The sequence below is a fragment of the Ailuropoda melanoleuca genome, chromosome 14 (genome assembly GCF_002007445.2).
Source record: "Ailuropoda melanoleuca isolate Jingjing chromosome 14, ASM200744v2, whole genome shotgun sequence".
Taxonomy (NCBI): Eukaryota; Metazoa; Chordata; class Mammalia; order Carnivora; family Ursidae; genus Ailuropoda; species Ailuropoda melanoleuca.
The window spans coordinates 102,394,467-102,413,098 of NC_048231.1; the positions used below are offsets into that span (position 1 = coordinate 102,394,467).

Consider the following 18,632-nt stretch of genomic DNA (forward strand, 5'->3'; position numbering starts at 1 on the left):
CTCTGCACGGGCAGTGACCTAGTAGCTCTCGCCATCCAGCAGCTTCCTTCATATCCATTCCTGGGGCGCAGCATTGGTTAATCAGCCTTTTCTGGTGGGTTGGGTGGAGGCTCTGGCTTGCCCCCTGTATATATCCTCTCAGGAAGTGAAGTCCCAGATTTAGTTGAAAACTTAGAAATTGTGATTTGTTAATATCTTCGGGATGGTAGTGAACAAGTTGTTAGTAACTGATGATGGAATAAAGCAATGCACGTAGCAAGTGTCCCATTACAGCCTTTTGGATTGGATACAGAGTTCATTCTTCACTTTACACAAGAATGTGTATTTTTTTTCTTTTTTAAAAAATTTTTTATTTAAATTCAGGTTATTTAACATATAGTGTATTATTAATTTCGGGGGTAGAATTTAGTGATTCATTAGTTGCATGTAACACCCAGTGCTGGTTACATTAAGTGCCCTCCTTAATGCCTATCCCCCACCCACCTTCCCTCCAGCAACCCTCAGTTTGTTTCCTAGAGTTAAGAGTCTCTTATGGTTTATCTCCCTCTCTGTTTTTATCTTATTTTATTTTTCCTTCCCTTCCCTATGTTCATCAGGTTTTTTTCTTAAATTCCACGAGTGAAATCACATTGTGTTTGTCATTCTCTGACTGACTTATTTTGCTTAGCATAATACCCTCTAACTCCATCCATGTCGTTGCAAATGGCAAGATTTCGTTCTTTTCGATGGCTGAGTAATATTCCATGTTAGCTACATACCTCATCTTCTTTGTCCATTCATCTGCCGAAGGACATCTGGGCTCTAGGTATTTATCTAAAGGATACAAAAATAGTGATTCGAAGGGGCACATGCACCCCCATGTTTTTAGCAGCAGTGTCCACAATAGCCAAAACGTGGAAAGAATGTATAATTTCTAGCTGTGTTATTGAAACCACATTTGAATAACATTAAGAACAATTCATACAGCAATTATACTCTTTATTTTTTTTCAGTGGTTGGTATTAATTTTAAAAGATCCTAAATTTTTCTTATTTGAACTATTTTTGAGGATTGACTTACATGTAAGATTCTCAGTAAATTTGAAAGTAGTTGTTTGTTGAACTGAGCAATTAATAAAATTTTACAGAGACAGTGTCCTGAGTGTGATTCTGGATAATTACAAGTGCAGAAGCAAACACACAGATAATATTCTTATCATAAAGCCAGAGGATGAGGAAGTAAATTTTTAAAAATAGGATTATTTTTATTACAGCTTTTAAAAAAATATATGATCTGATTGCATGAAAAATTCTTGCTTATACAGTTCAATTTTGAAATTTTCTTGCCTCTTTGTTAAAGAGATTCAAATAACTTCTCAGTGGTTTATGCTATAGCACTTTCCATGTTTTTTTCACTTAAATATTATTATCCCTCTTTGCTCTGTTTTAAAGTGTTTCCAGCTCTTTATTATGGAAATTTCCAATGCAGAGTCATCTTAAAGGAGGACCAGGGTGCTCACTGGGTCCTGTCACCTTCGGAGTTAACTGTTGTAGCATCTGTCTTACTTGCTTTCAGCCCTGGTTTGTTTCCCTTATTCCCACTGAATCTCCAGTAGGAAATCAGTTGAATTTTATTTGGGGGATTTATCCTTCTGTTGGTTTTAAACATAAGCAAATATGGAATATGTTGTATGTGGAGGCTTAAAACTGTAATTAAAATTTTTTTCACAATACTAATCAAGCAGTCACTGAATAACACTGATTTTCCACAATTGATTTTCCCTTTATAGTAGAGATTCATAAGTAATTTGGATAAATTCAAAGATCAGTAGGTGTGGGAACCAAGATCTGAAAGAAGGCCATCCAGATCTGGAGCCTGTCTTCGCATCTCTCACCCCTGCTGCCTGGCGGGGCATGCAGACCAGATCCTTCTGCTTCCTTCAGCCTCTGTCTCTGGATTCATGATACAGCTGTAATATTTTAGGCCCTTTCTACTTCCCTGTGTTCATAGATTATTCCTGCTGAAGCGTGACCCTTTGATTATCTTCCTTACAAACCAAACGGAGCAAGGGTGCTCTGTGCCTCCAAATGACGTTTTGGAGTTTTTATGTTGTTCCAAGTTCTGCACAATACGTATCCAAAATACCAATTACATTTACTTCTCCTACACAATTCCTTAGGATTTGGGACATGAACATTTTTATGCTCATGGTTATGCAAATTCTTGATTGCAAGTTTTGGAATGTACTGGAAACTCTTCCACGAAAGGATATTCTTGGGTTTGTTGCTGCTTTGCCTCTTCGTTGCTTGATTCAGCCAATTAAAGAAAATTCCTTGCTTCTCAGTAATGATCATATTCTGTCACATTTATGGTTCCTTGTGCTGATGTTGAGTTTGAGGTAGGCGGTAGGTAGAATGGTCCACCTTCAGGATCAATCCTCCCATCAGGTTCATTTTGTGAAAGAGCTGAGTGGGATTCCATCTGAGTGGGATTTACACTTCCCTCATCATTATAACTTTTTTTGTACTTTTTTTGTTGAAGACTTACTTCTTACATCCTGAGGGTTAAGGTTTATTTCTCTCTTTTCTTACTAATTTAAGCCTACCTAATCACAAATAAACACTTTTCCCCCCAATTACTTGTCTGATATTTCTGTCTATCTTTTTGCAAAAGAGTGTGAGATTTTACTCTTTATATTAAATGTAAATACAGTATACACAAACCTCTAAATGCTTTCTCCAGATGATGCACTTGCAATAAAATTAGTTTCTTTAATGTTTTCCCCACTCAATGTAAAACTTAATTCTTCCTAAGATGACAAGTATATGATAGTATATTTAGGTATAAAAACGTGGTAACTGATTGTTGTCTTTTCCATAAAATGGAAACAGAATAGATAAAATTTTTTTTTCCTAAATTCTGTTTCTACAAACCAGTGCATTTAAAAACCTTTCTAAATGTTTATGATTCTTAATCTTGACATTGTTATTAATACTCCATTTTTTATTTTATTGTTATGCTAGAATACTGTTGGCTTTTTGATTGTTTGGTGGCTTTGATTTATTTAAACCAAGAATTTGGTGGTATAGAAGATGAAAAACATTTTGTTTGTATGTTTCACTCAATAATGATATAATCAGGCATGGCATTTGTCATTTAAATTTGTGTCTATAAAGCTCGATATGCAGACTCTTATTCTAATAAGGATATAATCTAATTGCTGAATGTGTCCTGCATTTTAGTGTACATGTATATTAATGGTTTTGACTTTTGATCAATATGCATGTCAATAAATAAGCCTATTAAAAATTGTGGATACAGTTCAGGTATTACGTTAATAAGTAGGGAATTGCTTTCTGTAGATCTCTATCTTGTTATGATTCCTTTTCCTTTCCTCTGTTAAATTTACTAAGGACTTCATTGATTCTCTTCTGTGTTTGGTGCTAAAATCTATCTCTGAATAAAACCTCATTGCTGTTTTATGTTAATTATTTTTCAGTTGATTTTTCATTGATCCGAAGGCTTACTATGCTCATTCTAGCACATACCCTGCAGTCAGACTGTGGAGTTACTACCCTGCTGGCTGATACATCATCAGCACAATTGGTAGTAAGAATCTCCGCTCGTGGATACTGCCGTGCTTTTAGGAGGAACATGTCACAGGGAAACGTCCCATGTGTCACTTTTCTTTTAGCGATTTGAATTTCTGATTCTTTCTGACAAAGAATTGCAGAGACTAAACTTGGCACCTTTTCTGTAGTCTTGTGTTTTTTATAGTGTGTCTGAATGATGTCTCGATGTTAAAACATACTAAAAGTTTCCTTATTACTTTTGTTCCCCTCACTTTGATGAAATTTATGTTCTTAATTCATTTCATAAATAGTTCCCACACTTCCTCTTACTTGGTTTTATTGGTTGGCATTTTCCCCCAAAATCATGTCACTGATATTTAGTTAATATAGAAAAATACATGTATATATTTGAGAGCATAAAGGAGTAATTTTTTACTATACTGTTTTGGTTTATGAAATACAAAATGCAAAGTACTTCGTACGTTTTTGTATGTCACTTATGATGCTATAAATTAGTATTATGCCATTTATATTTGTTTTAAAAGTTAATCTGTTTAAATAAATAGAAAAATACATAAGTAAATATTTATTAAGAACTGTATATGTTCAAAATCCTGTGATGGTGGTTTTGGGCATGTGAAGATTTTTAAAAGGTGGTAAATATTCCCAAGGAGCCACAGTATTGGGCAGGAATTATTTTAGGTGTGACTATGAAGTATTTTTACAGCGTATTTTTATAGACCATTTTAAAAGCCACTGATAGATTCTGAAGCTACTCTAAGTTTTATGGATATCAGATTATGGGTTATCCAAAGTCTGGTGGCCAGTATTAGTCAGATTGTGCATTTTCATTGGACAGTTTATCTATTGGCTCAAAATTTCATTTTTTTAATGTAGAAGGGAAATCCAAAAGTTTTTAATTAATTGTTGTGTCAATTTGTTACCTTAACTCAGCTTGGAAATGTGAGATGACCCTTGACCCAGTCTTACAGCGGGCTTTGCATCCTGCCCTCCCAAGGTCTGGCTTGTGTCCACGCTGTGCCCACGCTACTCTTCTGAGCTCGTTGGAGTACGAATCACAAGTGCTGGGACAGTACTAGTCGCACAAGCGTGCCTTCCTCCTTTACTGTGTATGCCAGGCTCGAACCCGTGACTTGTTTCCTGTGGGTCAGGTTATCCCACACCTGATTTGTTGACATGCATTGTTCTTCAGTTCTCGACATGTAAATAATGAAGTCAAGTTTGTATGGTACATTCCGTTGTCATTTTAATTTCTACATCCCTCATACATTGTAGTATTTATTTCTTATGTTGTACTTTATATATAAGATGATGCCCTCAGTATATTGATTGTCAATTTGTGCTCGAAATTTTGCATATGCATATAATGGCTACTTGCGGATTTGTTTTTACGTTATCAAACAAATTTTTTTACTCTGATGCTCTCCTTGCTTTGACTAAAATAAGCAAAACTCTTTTACACACGGTTGTATTTTAATCCAACAGCTGCCTTCTTACACAATTTTTTAAACACATTTTGGTTAAGCCAGAAATCCACATGCAAAATACAGCACAGAGGAATATCACATGTATTTCTGGCCCTCTCTGGAGGGCTGAGGAATAGATAACATTCATTCATATATGGCTAGTTTCCAATCTTGACAGTCGTTATTCAATATATTCCATTAGTATAACTGTAAAGCATGTTTTCCATTGTATTTAGCTGGGTTGAAGGTGACTGAACAGGAAAAAACACTAAATGTGAGTAAAGACTAAAGCATTTTGGCATGAGTCTTGATAAATGATAAAGGAAATAATCTTTGTCTTGCTCCTGCGCCCTTCTGTATGGAGACGTGTCACAGCTGGGAGCGCAGCTTGGTGGTGACAGTGTCTTTCACCTCCCTGAGAGGAGGTGTCCCGTGCCAGCAAAGTCTGAGGCCTCCACTGCAGGGTCACCACGTGGTGGCCAGTTGTGGAGAATGCCGAGCCTCTGGAAACTTCCTCTTGGGCTGGCAGTGAGTCTCCGATGGAACGGGCCTTCAGGAAGTAGCTGTCGAAGCTGGGTTTGGGGTGAAAAGTGCCCGTACCGTGTGTTTGGTATTGTTTTATCAGCGGTGAATCTCAATTATTCCCAAGTACTTTTTGGCCTCTTCTCCATAATTTTCATAAACACAGTGCTACTTACAGGGTAGTGTTATTGCTACTTCCAAGAGTCTTCTTATTTTCAAAATCTGTCCTGTGGGAGTGATAGGGTCTTGCCAGTGCAGGCGTGTGGACTCTTAGTGTGGCTAAGAGGTGTTTGCTCTTCGTTCTTTCCCGTAGTACTCAAGTGATAGGGAATGTGGTTGCTTATAAGCACGCTCCTGTTCGTTTCTGGTGCTCTTCCCCATCTATGGTAAGTGACCGTTGAAAAGACAGGGTTGTGTAACTAGTCCTTTGGCAACTTGGCATTCTTCTGTTGCTGGCTTTGTTTGAGTTTTTATCAGATGCTTTTGTTACCTAATGCTGACTGGGGAGCTGTGGAACAGCATTTTGGACAGTGTAACCAGCATCTGCAGGCCTTGTTCCCCTAATGTTGGCTGAGTGACTAACCTCTCAGACGCTTTCATAAGACGGGATACAGTGAGAATGTGGTGAGGTCCAGCTCAAATATTATTTAATGGAGCCTTCTCATAGTGGGATTTTTTTTAAAATCAGTGTTTTTAAATTATTCATTACAGTATCAGATATTAAAACACTTCCTTAAGTAAAAAAACAAAACAAAAACACTTCCTTAAGTATCTTTTTTGTATTGATGAATTTTAATTTTGAGAATTTTCTCAGTAGTTTGTTCTTCTAAAGCTATCAATTCTCTATAAATATCTGAAAACGAGAGCTTTTGAGAAGCCTGATTTATGCTGAATTTCATGGGTTACAAAAAAGGATAAAATTCATGGTACTTGACATTAAGGAGCTTACAATGCAAGGTGCTTGCCTTCTTCACTATTCTTGTTGTTGTTTTTACTTAGCTTTCCTTCCATAGGAAAAGTGAGATGAGAACCCTAGTTTTGATAATGGCGTCATTTGGCAAACGTTTATTCAGCAGATATGCCAGTTCCTGCTAGGTGCTAGGAATGCAGGGATTAGTAAGATCTGAGACCGGGGGAAGGAGGCAGTAGGAGGGTTGTTCGCCATGTGCGGTGGTTGGTCAGGTGTTAGAGAAATGCACAGTGCATTATGGAAACAGAAGGGAACAGAATTGAACTACCTTAATCTTGAAGGTAACTTTCCTAACTACCTGTTTGTTAAAGGGTGATGGAGAAAATCCAGCGACATTTAAGTGATACAATTGGCAGCGTTGGTTACAGAGTGAGTGAGTACCAGGCGTGAGGGAGAACCGGGAGTGAGGAATGACGTGTCTTCGGTTTCTGATTTCGTCAGGTGGGTCCACCGCCCTACCCTCCACTAATGATGACCCCACCGTAAGTAGCTGCAGGGGGCATCTGTGGCCCTGAGCTTAAGAGAAATTGTAGTTTAATGGTTCAAGTAAGTACACAGAATAAGTTCTAGAACACTTCTTTTTGAAGACATTCCGAAGAGTTCAGAAGATGAAGGCATAACACGATCTACTATCAAAAATGTGTTTTTCCAGCCACACATATTGGTTTCCTTTAAGTTTGGGACCCCTGAGCACAAGGGGACCTCATAGGGTCCTGCCACACTACCACATTCCTCCAGTTCACCTCCCTCCCCCTGTTGCCTCAAACCACCCATCATGACCCTTCTCGCTCCCTGAGAAAGTGGAAGGTATTCATCACTTCTCTCCCACCAACCTTACCGGCCCATCTGCACGTACGCCCGCATTCCTGGCCTCCCTGCCTGTTAACGTGGGTGGGCTGGCATGCCCTCCGCTCGGGCAGCCTGCCATGCGTGCATTTACCCTCCCTCCACCCGCGGCTTCCAGAGGTGTCCTCCCCTGTCTTCTGTGACACCAAGGGTTTTCTCTCGTCTGACGGGATTATTCCCACAAATGTCATCCGACTCTAATCTCTTCCATCCTGAAAGTAGAAGCCGATTCCCTCAACGACGCTCCAGTCCAGGGATCCCCTCCGCATTTATCTACACTGCTGTGCGGCAACACCCCTCATAGAAGTTGTCTGTTCTGTCTCCCCCGTCTTCCCTGTACTCCTTCCAGTGGGGCTCAGCCCTAACTCTAAGCCTTGTCAAGGGCACAGTGACTTCTGTGTTGCCAGTTTTAGGGGTCAGGTCCGAGCCCTCATCGTCACCTGTCACAGTGTCACGCGGGTCACCTCTGTCTTCAAGCTGCGCTGTCATTTGTCTTCTAGGATGTTACTTCGTCTCCAGTGTCACTGGCCTCTCCTGGTCAGCACCGCCGTGCTTCTCCCTCCTCATCTTCTCTCGAGCTGTTGGGGAGCCCGGGGCTTCATCCGAGGCTTGCTCCCCCACCCCACCCATTCTGGTTTCCACGTGTACACGTCTCTGTTCCTGTCTTTCTCCGTCTTGGCTCCACATATGCCCTTGTTTGGGGCAGCTTCCTAAGCACTCTCATGTTATTTAAGGCCCGGATCTCTTTTCTGAGCTTCCATGCCTCCATTGCCAACCTCCTACTAGACCTCTCCCAAGCAAATGGAAGCTCTGCGTGCACCCCAGTGTCACTCTGGTATGCACCCCCCCCACATTCCTCCCCACCTGCCCTTCTCTTCCTAGTCGCATGGCGCTTCCGTGATTCTGCTCGTTTACACCAAAGCTTTGGAGCAGACTTTTCCTGCTCTTTCTTTTTTTCCTGTCTTTTAAAGATTTTATTTATTTATTTGACAGAGACAGCCAGTGAGAGAGGGAACACAAGCAGGGGGAGTGGGAGAGGAAGCAGCAGGCTCCCAGGGGGGAGCCTGATGCAGGGCTCGATCCCAGAACACCAGGATCACGCCCTGAGCCAAAGGCAGATGCTTAAGGAGCCACCCAGGCGCCCCTTTCCTGCTCTTTCTCTCACAACCCTCATTAAAATGTCCGTGAGCCCTGCCAGCCTCCTTGTAAGTGAATGGGGATCTTGGCCACGCCTGTGCTCCTCCACCTCTTCTCGCCCCACACGGCCCTCGGAACTGTGCTGTCCAAGTGCAGGCCGATGGGGCTGGCCCCTGCACCACGCCGTGCAGTAGTGTCCCAGCTCTGGGTGCCCTGCGTGCCCCGAGGGGCGAGGCCATGCCTGGACTGGCTCCTGCTCCGCGTCTCCTCCCCTGTCCTCTCCTTGTCCTTCACGCTGCAGAGGAGGCCTAACACAGCAGGATTGAGGCTCTTGCCTTAGAGGGGCCTGCCTGCAAGATGGGCTCTTGGCTGGCATGTGGGCACCTGGCACTTCATTCTGTTCCCTGAACGACCGGGATGGTCCGCTGTGCCAGGACGGTTTGCACAAACATCATGATTGATGGTGGACTCCCACTTTGCTTCTGGGAGTCTGGAGGTTTGGTGTGTGCCTGGTAGAGGGGGCGTATGTCACTGGCCCCCAGTATGAGCCTTGGGGGCTGAGTTTCTAATGGGCTTCCGTGGGCAGAAATATTTCCTGAGAGAGGAGGACACTAGGTGCCCCTCACTGGAGGGAGAGAACCTACGGGGCTTCATGCATGGAATTCCCAAGACCTCACCTGTGTCATTTCCTGGTTGACCGTCGATATATCCCTCTGCTGTGATGGACTGTGGCTGACGGTACAACCGTCGTCCAATCCTGGGAGTCCTTCTAGTGAAAGCCAATGACAGGGTGGTCTTGGGACCTCCAAAGGCAAACGTTGCCTTAGCGTCAAACTTGCCCCCGTGCTGGCACTCTTTCCCATCCCATAGTTTTACATGTTGATCTTGCCACCTTGTACAGTAAATATTGACTGAGCAATCCATCGCTTCCCCTTGCTAGATTGGATTTTGAGACTTTTATCCAGTGCTCTGTCTCTAATGTCTAGAAGAGTGCCTGCCGCCTCGCCAAGGTTCACTACGTAATTATTGAATGACAAGCATTTAGAATGGGTACAGATGGTGGGTGTATGGGAACTTAGCAAAGAAGGGGGCATTACCAATGTGAGAGATGGGGGTGAGGAAAATGATGGGCTGAACATTGGGGAGGGTTTTTTTGCAGGAGGAAAATCAATTTTCTAGAGCAAGGGAAGCAGTGGAACGCTGTGACTGGAAATGCATTTCAGGATTTGTCTGGAAGACTTGGCCAGTTTGCTTGTAGCAACCCAGAAAAAGTGGGCGGGGTGTGTACCCCTGGCTCCATGTACCCAGGGGAAGGACAGGGAGTGGCGCCCAGGGTATCGGCATGGGTCAGATAGGCACGAGGTCAAGCAGTCCTCTGACGTCTGGGCATCATTTGTGTCGTTTGGCAACACTGCAAAGCCACGAGGGCTCCCTTCCTGTGAGGCCAGGCACTGAGACAGGGTCTCCATTCCCGGGAGTCCTGACTTGTCGGTCAGCATCACCACCCGTTACAAACAGGCTCTTCACCAGCTTGACGGTTACTATTATAATAATTGTAGTCAGCCCCAAGTGAAAAGCTGCAGAGATGACAGTGCCGGACAACTGGCTGCTTTTCTGGAATCGGAAGTGCACATGGTACCTGTTTGATCAGCTGCCGGTCGTTGACGGGCACATGGTTTCATTTCCCCCTTTACCGCTCATTCCAACTTACCGGGAGTTGAGAGCTCTAGGATACAGAGCATGACTTGGAACACAAGTGTGTTTGGTCCTGGAGCTCTCAGTCTTTTTGCTGCTTCGCAGTGCCGCCAATTAGGACGTGAAGTGCAAGTTTAGTCTTACGAACAGGAGTCCACGACGGGAATTATTAGAACAGGGCATCTGTCCTGCAGAGAAGGGTGTGGAGAAAGACACTCAGGATGGAAAGCAGGTAGTGGTGGTCGATGGTGAGGTAGCCGTGTTCTGGGAGAGCGATGTTCTACCAGGAGTGATTGCGGCAGGCCGCGTGGGGGCTGGCAGAAAGCTAGGGATGCCTACAGATATGTTTGCCTTCTCACTGTCCGTATTTTCAGAGATTGGACCAGGATATCAGTCATCCTCAGCTCAGGAATCCCCACAGAAGAGCTGCTGTCCTGAAAGCAAGTGTTGATACTAGTGTTATTTTGGGAAGTCTTTATTGAGCAGTGTGTCCTTTAGGTTTCAAGGCATTAAGATGCTCAGTATTTTTTTAATACATTTTTAAAAAATATTTTATTGATTTATTTGATGGAGAGAGAGACAGCCAGCGAGAGAGGGAACACAAGCAGGGGGGAGTGGGAGAGGAAGAAGCAGGCTCCCAGCGGAGGAGCCTGATATGGGACTCAATCCTGGAACGCCAGGATCACGCCCTGAGCCGAAGGCAGACGCTTCACAAATGAGCCACCCAGGCGCCCCTTTAATACATTTTTGAAATGTGTTTAGATTATTAAAAAGTCAAGCTTATTTTAGTTTCAGTATGAACAGAACATGGGTGTCACCGTCATGAACCCGAAGGAGTAAGCCTGCAGGAAACTGAAGCCTGGGGTAGTGGCTCTGCATGTCTCTGTGTCCAGCTGTGCGGTCTTGCTCTCGTTCTGGGCTGGCCCTCTGTTGTTTTAAAATGGAGGGTTATGATGTATCGGTCAGTATGACATCATAGCAGCAGCTCACAGTCTATTTTTCTGTCTCTTTTATATTAGTGTATTTTCCAGAACTAACACATAAGAAATTTAGAATAGTTAAAATACTTAAGAAAATTAGAACGTGCGTAAGAGAAGTCCAGTAATTGTCATGGGAACCTGGTGTGCAGTGAGATGGGGAGATGGGGATTGTAACTGGCACTAAATGTAGCACGGAGCCTCCCCACCGGCAAAAAGCACACATAAGCACCCTTGCAGACCTGCTTTGCTTACAGGCTGTTTATTCTCTAATCTGAGGCTGTGTTTTACTCACTGGGAGAAACAACCTTATCCTTCTGTGCCAGAAGGGATTTGGTATTTTGGGGTTTTGTTATTAGGTTGCTTTCCTTTTGCAGAACTTAAAAAAACTTTATTCATTTGGCTCTTTTTAGAACGAAGGGGGATGAAACCGCACTGAGCGAGGACCTTTCTCCAGGGCTGTGTGCGGGCGTGGGCGTCGGCATACGGTTTCCTGGCTAGATGGCGTGGGAAGTCTCCCAGAGCCTGCCTCAGGGCGAGCCCACCATGCCCTCGGTCCATGCCCTGCTCGCCTTCTCTGCGCGTTTCACCTTCCTTACTGCCGTCATGTTTGCTGGGGCCACAGATGGTGCTCTCCTCCAGGTTCCCCTCTCTGGCATCGGCTGAAGTGTGTGCCAAGTGTGTGCTGGTGTTTGGTGGAGCCCATTCTCTTTAGAAACCAAAGAGCAAATTTTAAAAGTGAAAGAACTTTCTTTATCCCTCTCTGGTCTGGGGAAAACCAATCCCAACTCTACTTCTGTCATGTTTACTGGGTGGGGGTGGGGTTGGGTAGAGATGTCTACCAAAATGTTAATATTTCCCACCCAAAAAAGAAACAAAACCTAGAACCTCTGTATCTTCTTGCCCGTCTGATTTGGCTTTGTTCGTACTTGGTGTCCCGGCTCCCCACACAGAGTGCCCTGCAGGAGAGGGGGAAGACTGTGAGCACACACAGTATGGCTGCGTGTTCGTGGGTCAGGTGAGCAGCAGGTTTCTTGTCCTTATCTCCAGAAGGCACTCCCTGTCACCCTGCTTAGGAGCAGGGCAGACAAGGCCGTCTCCCAAACCCCGCATATATTGAGTGAAGTTTTGTTAGACTCTGTTTTGAGACAGTTTCAAATTTATAGAAAATGTGTGAGAATTAAACGAAGAATTCCTGTCTACCCTTTGTCCAGAGAGCCTGCTTAGTTTGTCCATGATGCCAGTAATGCCTTTGTAGCAAGAGGATTTCGTCCTCTGCCCTTGGCAGCCACCATCTTACTTTCTGTCTCTGTTACATTTAACTCCTGAGGGCCTCATGGAAGCAGTGTCATGCACTATGTGTCCTTTTGTGACTGGCCTGTTTCACTGAGCGTGGTGCCCTCAGGGTCATCATGTGTAGGGGGTTTGGAATGTCCTTCCCGTGGAAGCCTGAGTCGGAGTTCGTTGCGTGAATACCCCAGACTAGTCGTTTATCTGTCAGTGGGCACCTCGTTGGCCGCTACCTTTCGTCTTGTGAATATGTTGCTGCAAACATGCTGTGTAAGTATCTGCTTGAGACCCTGCCCTCATTTCTTTTGGGATATACCCAGGAGCAGAATTGCTGCATCATATGCTAATTTCATTTAATTTTTTGAGGAACCTTCATCCCATTTTCCACAACAACTGCACTATTTTGCATTCCCAGCAGCTGTGCATGAGGACTCCAGTTTCTCCACATCCTTGCTGACACTTGGTATTTCTGGTGTTTTTGGTCTATGGTTGTAGGGTGAGAGAGAGCCTATTTTAATTATAGTATCTTCTTTGGACTACTATATCTCTTTGTTTTTCCCTCACTGTTTATTAGTTTCTCGTATGTAGAGCTTTAAAGTTCATTTGGCATTTTATTTTCATATTTTTAATAGTTGACAAGGAGAATATTTATTTGAAGGTTTATAATTGATGTTTTTTGCTCTGAATGATAGTTTGATGATTTCAGGAATTTTCCTTTTTGGAGTACCTGAATCATACCTTGAAAGGAAAAGAATAATTAAAAATGATTTTCTCCTTTTGACTGTGTTCGAACTTGTTAAATGAAAATGCAGATCAGTAGTTCCATTCAAGTTTTTTAGAAGCTTTATGCTTTTACCTTGAGTATTTATCACTAAAATTTTTTCAGTGATCTTTAAGGTCTTTTTAATGCTGCCAACTTTAGGTAATGGATGTTTTTCTTCTATATGCATAATGAAGTTCGTTATTTGACAGCATCTGATTGCTTTAGATAAGATTTTCTCCGTTCTTTTTTGGGGTGCTATGTCCATAGGAAGGAACACTGGGACACTGGGAGATCTGGGGACTCACAGCTGGAATTCTTGGATTCTAGCACTCGTGCACCCTGGTTCTCTGTTCAGGTGAGGGTTTCTCACTGCACCCAGGCAGCAGCTAGCCCTATTGTGCTGGCTTCCTTTACTCCATGTTCTTATTCAGACCTTTACCACAATCTTCAGATTTTCAGACCTGGCTCTAGTTTTGCACCTCCCCACCCATCCCTCGGTGCCTCCTCCTCTGTCAGGTAGGTAGATGCATTCAGTCACTTGGCACTTACTTTGCTGTGGACTTTTGACTATATTCACCATACATAGCCTCGAGTTACTCCTGGGGGAGACAGGAAATTAGACTGTGATTGTTGGACTAGGTGAAGCGTTTTGTGATGGAATTACGCACAGGGAGGACACCTGAATTAGTTAAGAGCTGGAAGAGCCTTCTACGAGGACATGAGGAAGTGATGAGTTTCACTGGAATCAGTGGCCTGATGCCCAGGGGGAGCAGTACCTTGGGTGGTGTTCCGGAATGAGAGCAGCTCAGCAAGGGATGACCATGCCATCTGGGAATATGCTGGAATTGGTGCCAGATAACGCGATTCTGAAAGCAAGGAATTGGAGTTTCATTCCAAATACTGTCTGAGGTTGTAGAAAGTTGATGTGAGGGTTAGCTTCCCATACTAGAGACCACTCTTCCTCAGCAAAAGGGAAGGGAAGAAAGGGGAGGAACAGAAAATGTGCAAGGAAAGCCAAGCAGTGATGAAACATAAAGGGGATTGTTTTCTTACCTGAAAGGCATGCACAGGTCGGCGGTGTGGGTCGGCAGAGCTGCCCCACCTGGTGCCCAGCCTGGCTCCTCTCTCTCTGCTCACTCCAGAGACACCTGCGGTCCAGTGAACTCCCCAGCCTCCAGCCATGACGTTGTAGTTGCAGGCCGGAAGAGACAGGAACAGAGATGGTCAGGGTAGGGCCCCTCTGCAGAGCCCCATATCTGGAAAGAGTCTTTTTAGAAGTCCTACGTGGTCAGTCTCTTTGGCCTAGTTTCCCTCACTTGCACATATGCTGGCTATAAAGACTGCTGGAAAAGAGCCTTGTGACCTGCTGTTACCAAGAAGGAAAGGCAGAGTGGACATGAGAGGAAGCTCCAATTAGTCTTTGCCACAGGGTACATTAAAGGGTATGAAATGGGTTGATTTGATCAGGTTTTCTTTTTCAATAAATATCTCCTCTGGAAGCCTTATGGGTAGTGCTTTTACTAGAAAGCAGGTTGATTGGAGGCATGGTTCCAGGATAACCCAGGTAAGAGGTGATAAGCTGGCCATCTTGGTCCTCAGTGCTGCAGGAGTTTCCCCGTCTCTGTGGTCTGTCTGCTGTCATTACTGTTCTGTGGGCTCCTTCCCTTCAATATGTAAGCCTCGTTCAAATCTCTTCCCTTTATTTTTTTTTTAATTTTTTTTCTTAAAGATCTTATTTATTTATGTGACAGAGAGACAGACAGCGAGAGAGGGAACACAGCAGGGGAGAGAGAGAGAGAGAGGAAGAAGCAGGCTCCCAGCCGAGGAGCCCGATGTGGGACTCGATCCCGGAACGCCGGGATCATGCCCTGAGCTGAAGTCAGACGCTTAACGACTGCGCTACCCAGGCGCCCCAGATCTCTTCCCTTTAAACCTCTTGTCTCATCCAGTACTGTCCTCCTCGTTTCTCTCTGACACACTTGTTTGAGAGGACAGTGTCCTCCCGTCTGTTTCTTCACCAGTGACTGACTGCTTGCCTCATCCGATCACAATACTTGGTGGTCTACCGAAACTAGATTTGGCCGAGTCACTGGTGATCCCTCACCTGGGGTATGTGGCCGCTTCTTGTCTATCCTGTGCATTGCCCCGAGCGTCGCCTTTGCCTTGGCTTCTGCTTACTCCTCGTGGTTTCTCTTCCAACGGCCTCTGAGAAGCCCAAAGCTGTTCAGAACCAAGATTTGCAAGGCACGGGTCAGGTATACGAGAGATGCTACGGAAGCATCTTACTTCTCTTGGCTTGAGAAGTCTCAGGTGAGCCACTGGAAGGTCCTCATGTGGGGGCAGGAGACTTGAACTCTGAGTTTCCGGAAGGTACTTTACTTAGGTTTCCTTAGGCAACCCTGAGACGTGGGTGTGGTTTCCCTGCTGCACAGACATAGGCTCAGAGAGAGGAAGAATCTTTCCAGGAGCCCTGCTACGTGGTAAAGATGAGCTGCTTGAACCCTCATCTTTGTGATTACAGTGTTCAAGTGCCTTACTTTTCCAAGGTAGGTAAGACAGGCAGATTTAATTCTAAAAAGACCAAGCTCATGTTGATTTGTGTTTCTAGCTGTAGGTGAGGGGAAAAATAACCTTAGAGAGTATCTAAATCAGGAAGATACTGCCTGTGGGTGTAAAATATGATTTTATTCAAGTTGATTTCAAATGTGATGAAATCATTGAAGTTTTAGTAGGAAGAAAAAAAATCCCTGGGGAAACGATGAAGAATTTCAGATTTTGCAGTTGATGTAGATTTCACTTACAGCATTTCCTTCTGAACCTTCATTAGTAATAACATGCTCCCAGAGTTGAGTAGGTTGTCCTTTTCTTTAACTTATGACTTGTTTTATTTTATATATATATATATATATATATATATATATATTTAAGTGTATAAATATATGCACACTTACTGTTATATATATTTACATAAGTTACATATGTAAATGTATATACACATATTTGTTATATGTAAGGACTATATATTTTCCCCCGGACTATCATGTGTAATATCTGAAAATTTGCCATTTTTGTTAACTAGCACTAGAAAAGGAATCACTGGGGTTGAGTGGAGAGAAAGTAAGAAAAGGTAATAAGCAGGAGGAAGAGAGTTATTCTTTTAAACTTACAGCCTGGGGAATAAAAGTGCCTCAGGCTAACATTTCACAGCTTGTGTAAACTATATTTAATTTTTATGTAATACAACACACCGTTCCAAAGCCCACCTCAGGGAACCTCCTGTTCTGAAGTGTTACTGGGGAAATTTGCCACCCTGTGCTAAGGTAATGCTCCCCTCGTGGTGGTCTGTGATCGTGGCGCACAAGCTTTCTACATATTTGCTGTTCCCTCAGGGTGATTTGGGCATTTTAAAGTCACTCGAAGCATGAGGAAGCTAGGTAAATTTCATTCTAGTAGTTGTATTAAGATGTTTCCAGGAGTCAAACAGAACACCTCTGAATAGATTATGTAACAAGGAACCCAGACCTGGTGCACGTTCCAACCAGGAGATGGAGCGCACCTGTGCCTCCAAGGGTGGCTTCTGCCTGTGTGAGCCCATGTCAGGGGTCAGTAGGGGCGTGTCAGGCACCCCGTAAGGGCCGAGCATACAGGTTTAAATAAGAAAGACCAGGTTTCTGTTTTTGAGTGAGCCTACATTCTAGCATTGTAGAAACAGCCTATAAAGCAGTAAGAACAATAAATTTTCCTTCATCCCACGGGGTAATGAATGAGCTTGGTATGGAGGGCGGTACTGCTTTGACTAGAGTGATGAGGACAGCACTGACATTGGGGCCGGAGCCTGCAGGCTGTGTGGTGGGAGGAATGTGCTCACAGGCCCTGACCAGGTTGAGCTGGGAAGTCCCCAGAGCAGACCAAGACTGGTCCGGCTCACATGTCATCAACAGGGGTGAGGGTGGTGGGAGAGAGGCTCTGAGAAGTCTCAGGTCAGCTTCCTGTAGACCTTGTAGGTGCCAGAAGGGCTGTGTGCTGTATCTTGAATTTAACAGAAAGCCCTTGGAGAGGTTCAGGATCTCACGTATCCTTGAAAAGTCACTCAGGCTGATCTGTGGGCAGACGATTGGCAGGGATTGTGGCTGGAGATGGTGGTGACTTGTGCCGGATGGTGGCAGTGGGGACAGGGCGATGGGGATGGATTGGGGGGCCTGTCAATAGGCCAGAAGGTGGCTTGCTAGACTAGATGGTGAGGGCATGGGGAAAGTGGATCCAAGGATGATGCCTAGGTTTGTGCTGTGAGCAGTTGGGTGGATGGTGGTTCCTTCGGCTAAAGTGGAGAGTTTTGGGCAAGAGAGCATCTGAGGAATGTGGGGCCGGGTGGTGTATTCTTTTATGAACACTTAATACCGAGATAGCTTTCAGACATTCAAGTGGACGCCACAAATGATAGGTGAGCTGCATATGTTCATCCTGAGTTTACACGGTTGGGAATCTTTAATATCTCGTGATTTCTGAAAATAATCTTTCCTAAGAATTGTCCCTGAGTTTTTGTTTTTTTTTTTTTTAAATCTGATTTTTTCAAACTTTAGTATATATACCTTTCTCTTTTGTTCATTAGCAGTACAGTAGAGTATGTGATTAACCCTTGGAGTGCCGATGAGTCCCTTTAAGGCAGCTTGCTAATTTAGATCATTGTACCCCTCTCCCCCCACAGTATGGGTAAAATTGTCTTAGCTCGTTTAGAAACTATTCCCTAGTTGTATTTAGTTTCTGTTTCTATGGGCCCTGTCACAGGTATGACCTAATTTCTTCATTTCTTAGCTACTTTTATGCCTGGAAAAATGGAATGATTTGGGTATGAAGAAATCTCATACACCCTTTCCTTTCCTTTCCTTTCCTTTCCTTTCCTTTCCTTTCCTTTCCTTTCCTTTCCTTTCCTTTCCTTTCCTATCCTTTCCTTCTCTTTTTCCTTTTCCTTTTCCTTTTCCTTTTCCTTTTCCTTTTCCTTTTCCTTTTCCTTTCCTCTCCTCAGAAAAGGCTTACATTGCCCCTCTGTTGACTGTGTTAGTCTGGAAGGGCTTCTTCTGAGAGCAGTTGTCAGCCCTTGACCTTTTTCAGAGCCTCTGTGGGAGGCAGCTTAGGACTCCTTCCAGCTCATAGTCTTTTTCCTGATGTGGAAACAGCTACCAGAACAAACCTGATTAACAAACCTGATTGTCCAGATCTCGCCTTTGCAGCTCTGTATCCATTGCACGCATCTGGCCGTCGACTCTCAGTGGGACCGACACACCTACCACCCCTCCTTCATCTCTCACTATTGATGGGAAAGCAGTTGCGTTCACTACACATTGCTTCCAGTGTCTGATGTCATGGCAAGATGCACGGTGGGACGAACTGGCTCCT

General features: G+C 43.9%; 1 protein-coding gene across 9 annotated transcripts in view; it reads left to right on the plus strand.

The window, feature by feature from the left end:
• The window catches only part of ZNF407 (zinc finger protein 407), a 490,784-nt gene that overhangs the window by 204,394 nt on the left and 267,758 nt on the right, over positions 1-18,632 (plus strand). Inside the window, exon 5 of one of the 9 annotated variants that reach the window (XR_004620494.1) lies at positions 6,842-6,971. The exons of the other annotated variants lie outside the window; for them this stretch is intronic. The gene's annotated coding sequence lies outside the window, so the exon portion shown is untranslated. The remainder of the gene's footprint in view (positions 1-6,841; positions 6,972-18,632) is intronic. 9 annotated transcript variants of the gene reach the window in all.